Source organism: Somniosus microcephalus, chromosome 3 (genome assembly GCF_052327205.1).
Source record: "Somniosus microcephalus isolate GS21.2 chromosome 3, FLI_Smic_1.0, whole genome shotgun sequence".
NCBI lineage: Eukaryota > Metazoa > Chordata > Chondrichthyes > Squaliformes > Somniosidae > Somniosus > Somniosus microcephalus.
The window spans coordinates 174,729,765-174,735,764 of NC_140989.1; positions in this window are offsets into that span (position 1 = coordinate 174,729,765).

A 6,000-nucleotide genomic window follows, 5' to 3' on the forward strand; every position below is an offset into this window, starting at 1 on the left:
GTTTTAACGAAATTGTTCATATCCTACAGGAACACCTAAATCCTACACCGCTGCTGATAGCAGAAATATTTAAATTCCACAGGAGAAGTCAGCATAAAGATGAGAGCAATGCTGATTACCTTACGGAACTACGCAAGCTATAAAAGCACTGCCAGTTCGGAGCAGGACTGACAGATACTCGACGGGACAAATTTGTCTGTGGACTCCTGAGTGAAGGAACCCAGAAGAGGTTACTCTCAGAGAAAGAGCTGATGCTAGATAAGGCTTTCAGCGTGGCAGTATCGTACAAAGCAGCAGCAAGGGGAGCTGTGGAAATACAGCAAAAGCCACAGGAATACGGCACCCACGAAATGACAAGGGGATTTGAAAAATGTTATCGATGCGGCAGAACAACCCATGACCAGAAGGACTGCTGGTCCAAGGACAAAATATGCAGGCAATGTGGAAAGATGGGACACATTGCACGAGTTTGCAGGTCTGGGAAGAAGACTAACGACAACAAAAAGGCTACTAAGGAACAGTACAGGAAAGTACAAAAGATGATGGACAGTAGTTCCGAAGACCAGATGAGCGATAGTGAATTTGGGAACAAGAGACTAAGCTGTCTCAAACTCCACAACATAATCGCAAAAGAGGATTACCGAACCATTTGGGTCACCCTCACGATAGCAGGGTCCCAAGTCAAAATGGAATTGGACACAGGATCAGCCCTCACCGTCATGAATCGACGAGACTACGAGCGGCTATTCTCACACATACCCTTGAAAGAGACATCCATTGTCTTGAAGATGTATACGGGGCAAAAAGTATACCCCAGAGGGAAAATAAGGGTGCCTGTCGAATACAATGGCAAGGAAATACAGAAATTGTATCTGTACATACTGCAAGATGGCGGACCACTGTTATTGGGACATGAATGGATCAGAAAGTTAAGTTTAGACTGGCACTCAATTCAGGCACTGACAGTGGCTGGTAACCTGGTCGATTGTCAAAAATCTTAGCTAACGCCAAAGAGGTATTTCAACAAGAACTGGGAACTCTTAAAGGCGTAACCGCCTCGATAAAAATAGAAGAGAATGCAATTCCCAAGTTTTTCAAAGCAAGACCGGTACCATATGCAATTCGCCCAGCCGTCGAGGCAGAGCTGGAGAATCTGGAGAATGCAGGCGTGTTATCTAAGGTAGACTGGAGCGAGTGGGCGACACCCATCGTTCCTGTCATGAAGAAAACGTTAAACAATAAGTCTGAGGAGCCAAGGAAGGTTCGCATCTGTGGGGACTTCAAGGTGATGGTGAACCCAATCCTTCACACAGTACAATATCCTCTCCCGAGGATAGAAGATATTTTCCCCTCACTATCTGGAGGGAAGCGTTTTACAAAAATTGACCAAGCACAAGCATATTTGCAGATGGAGGTTGAAGAATCCTCTAGGAAGTATCTCACGATAAACACTCACAAAGGTCTTTACCAGTATAATCGACTGGTATTCGGAGTAGCATCAGCTCCGGCGATATAGCAAAGAGCAATGGAACAAGTCCTGCAAGGGATTCCGGGGACTCAGTGTTACTTGGACGACATCCTAGTGACAGGTGAAGATGACAGTGAACACCTTGCCAACCTAGAGCAGGTGCTCACTAGACTAAGAGAACATGGGCTACCAGCCAATCGCCCCAAGTGTGAGTTTTTTAAGAAACAGATATCGTATTGTGGCCACGTGATTGATGAAGAGTGGTTACATAAGTCCCCTGACAAAATTGAAGCGGTAGTTAAGGCTCCAGCGCCTGAAAATGTGTCGCAACTGAGGTCATTCCTCAGATTGGTGAATTACTACCATAAGTTTTTGCCGAATTTGTCCACAATTCTGCACCCACTGAACGCCTTACTACAAACTGGAGTAGCATGGAAATGGAGCGATGAATGTAAGCGGGCCTTTCAGAAGAGTAAAGACCTAATCACTTCAAGAGAAGTATTGACTCACTACAACCCATCACTACCGATAAGACTGGCGTGTGATGCGTCTCCCTAATGCATTTGAGCGGTACTGTCACATAAATTCCTTGATAGTTCAGAGAGGCCGATAGCTTTTGCGTCACACTCGTTAACTTCAGCCGAGCGTAACTACGCCCAGATTGACAGAGAGGCCCTCCGCCTGGTGTGGGGGGTGAAGAAGTTCAATCACTACCTGCACAGTCAGAAATTTACTCTACTTACTGATCATCAACCTCTTGTCTCCATTTTCAACCCTCAGAAGGGCGTCCCGATAATGACAGCACAACGGCTACAGAGGTGGTCCCTTTTCCTAGGGACACACCAATATGACATCGAGTACAAAGGAACTAAACAGCATGGGAATGCTGATGGATTGTCGCGCCTACCGTTGCCGACGGTGGAAGAAGCACCTGCAGTGGATCCAGTGGAGATATTCCACTCGACCATAGTCGAATGTCTCCCTGTGACGAATGCAAACATAGAAAAGGAAACACGAAATGACCCGACACTCTCCTGGGTCTATGATTTAACGGTGAAGGGATGGCCAGCACATGGCGAACCACTGTTGCCAGCATTCTCGCCGAGAAGAGAACAGCTGTCAGTGTGCAGAGGAACCTTGATGTATGGATCCAGAATAGTAATTCCACCCAAATTGAAGGATAGAGTGCTCAATGAGCTTCATGAGTGTCATCTGGGAGGGGTAAAAATGAAGAACTTAGCCAGAGCATTTGTGTGGTGGCCGGGAATCGATAGAGAAATCGAAGAGATGACCAAGAGCTGTACAGGATGCTAGAAGGTCCAAAACGCCCCACCACAAGCCCCTCGACATCCATGGGAGTGGCCCTCATCTCCATGGCAAAGGGTGCACATTGATTTTGCTGGTCCATTTATGGACTCGATGTTTTTAATTGCGGTGGATGCACATTCAAAGTGGCCAGAGGTAATAAAAATGTCCTCAACCACCACAGAAAAAACTATCACAGTCTTACGAGCCATATTCGCCAGAAATGGGCTGCCTGAACAGATTTGCTCCGACAATGGACCACAGTTTGTGTCTGAAGAGTTCCGGAGGTTCTTAAAGAACAATGGTGTTAAGCATTACACATCCGCCCCATATCATCCAGCCACCAATGGATTGGCTGAGAGGTTCGTTCAAACATTCAAGAAGGCTATCAAGGCAATGTGTAATGAAGACATACCCCTACAACACAAGGTGGATAACTTCTTGTTTGCCTACCTGAATGCGACACATGCGGTTACCAACCAAACTCCAGCCATGATGTTCTTCAATCGAAGACTACGATGCCGCTTGGATTTGGTCAAGCCAAACATCAGAAGAGATGTGGAGAACAGGCAGTTTCAGAATATGAATGAAAGGCCGACCAGGAGTTTTAAGATAGGTCAACCAGTTTTGGCCCGGGACTACCGCACAGAGAAATGGCAGCCAGGAACGATCTGCACACGGCAAGGACCTCTAATGTATACCGTGGACGTTGGAGAGAGCATTGTAAGACGCCATGCTGACCAGATTCTAGAGTCACTGGAAAACGTCAATTCCACACCACGATCTGATACACCTGGTGATGAAACCGAAGTACCAATTGCATCTACCTCAGAATCGGGAATATTGGAAGCAGACGAACCAAACAACGACGTTGATTCCGAATCAACTCTGCCAGAAGAACCTGATACCCCAAAGAGGCGTTATCCAGACAGAATCAGGAAGCCTCCTCAAAGACTGAACTTATAATTGCTTAACTTCAGCTAATGTGTATGACAACTGTAATTGTAAATATGTTATTTAATTATTAATCGAATGTTATGTACTGTTTAGCTAAAAGGGGAGGAATTGTAGTGTATGTACTTTGCAGAAGGAACTATATTCTGCAGCCCCTGTATACTGCAGTACCAGTAGTGACCACCCCTGTATATAAGCCTGTATAGTAACTTGCATAGTTAGTTTCCCATTTGTCTCCACTCAGTATAGACCTGTTATAACCAACTCCTGCAGTCCGTGTCTCAATTGCACACGGACATAATAGGTGTGGCGCAGCTCGCAGGGGTTCCATGATCCACGAGGAGACGGAGCGCCTGAAGGGATCAAAACACAGACTTGATTTCAAAACCTTGCACTTCCTAGTGGGATTGGTGAGCATGTTTCTGGCCCTTCACAATCAGATCTAGATAGGTTTAATAAGGGGGTGGATTTAAGGGTACAATTAACATGAGTTGTTGTCCCTCGATGTTCCGTGTGTTTCCTTATTTCATGATGATCTTTGTAGAGTATAAGATGACTGTATTTGCTTTAGTTAGTACTGTGTCGTTATGATTTGTTTGTGTTTTTCCCTCCCATGTACTCTCTTATCTGCTTGCATTTGATTTATTTTTCCTTATGCAATAAAATTTCATTTTGTTTCATCAAACTTGGTCTGCAAGAGTTTTCTCTACATTGTAGTTCCTGCCCCTAAGTCCAGAGTATAGAATCTAAGGGGCGAGTGGGTCGAACCACTCAAGGTTTACTGTGCAAGAGAGAGAGGCCCCTAGAGAGAGAAACCTCAGAGACATCTCTCGAGGACAAAACCCCTTACATATGTGTATAATACCTGAAAAATTAATGATATCCTATAATGTGCTGATTATAGAGTACAGTTTGTTTTTGGTAGTCCCAGGTTTCATAATGCACACTGTCAGCCAGTATGCTTCTTATTTCGATGCATGGTGATGCACACACTAAATGAAATGCTAAACTTCACATTGGTGCAGCATGGTTCACTCTCCTCAGAGTGGCACACTGTTGGGCTTGGAAGGGAGCTTTACCCTGTGTCTGTCCATACTGTACCTGTCCAGTGAGTGTTTGTTCAGAAAAGTGGGAAAGAAGTTGCAGTGCCCAGCACTGACATCCCTCGCTTTGATAAGAAGGTCAATAAACCAAAAAATTAAATGATAATATAATTAGTGTTTCTGGAGTAATAGTTGAAGGTTGATTACTGAGAAGTAGCACAAAGTAGATTATGACATACTTTAATTCTCAGATGGTTAATGCCAAATTAGAATATTAGCGATTTTATCACCAACAATGCAAATTAAGAGGTACAGCTCTGTTAAATTTCACATTGGAAAAGGTTTTGGAAAATGCTTTCCTTTCAGATGTGTGACTTTGTTGTGTACAGTCGCACCTGGTTTAATCGAAAGGCACTTATAAGCTATACCTGTGAATAGTAAGAAGTGAGCACCAGATTTCCTCATCAACTAAAGTACATTTGGTGATCTTCTGAACATATACTACCAATGTTACAGTGTAAAGCTTCACATGTAGTTCCTATTGTGCTCTTGTTCAGCTCTCATGTAATGTTTGTTATTCAATGCTTTTCTTAGTTGTCCTGAACTCTGGCTAAATCTTACCAGCAAATACACAGCTTCTATCAGTGCTCTTTCGTGAAACAATCACGTTTTACACAGAAGCTGACACCTTTGGACCATCATCAATTTGACTTCTGCAGAAGGAATAAAACTTCAGCTTCTAATTCACCGACAAATTCTTCATTGACCAAACTGAACCCAAAATCTGAATCAACCTTCTTACAGAGGGTGGTTTTTAGGATTCAATTCTATTTACAGAATCAAACAAGGGTTGAATAAATGCACAATTCCATTCCCAATTGTCACTATGGACATCTACAAGGTTAAGATTTCATTTTAATCAGTTTCACAATTCGAGAGAAAGTTAGCTGTCCTGGGAAAAGCTGTTCTATTTCTGTTGGGGACAACATCCTATTATTTATAGCCCCTCACACTAACACAGTTAAATTAATGCAAATTAATTCAATTGTTTGTGATATTTAAATAGAAAGAGTTTGTGGTTATATCCGTGAAGAACTGTTGGAAGTGAAATTAATCTCCTTCTTATATGTGTTTTATTTGCCTGCTTCTTCAAATCTTTGAGTGAAATCCCAGGCTTTATTGCACTGCTGATTCACTCAGTGCTCACCAGCTCCCACAAACATTACATGA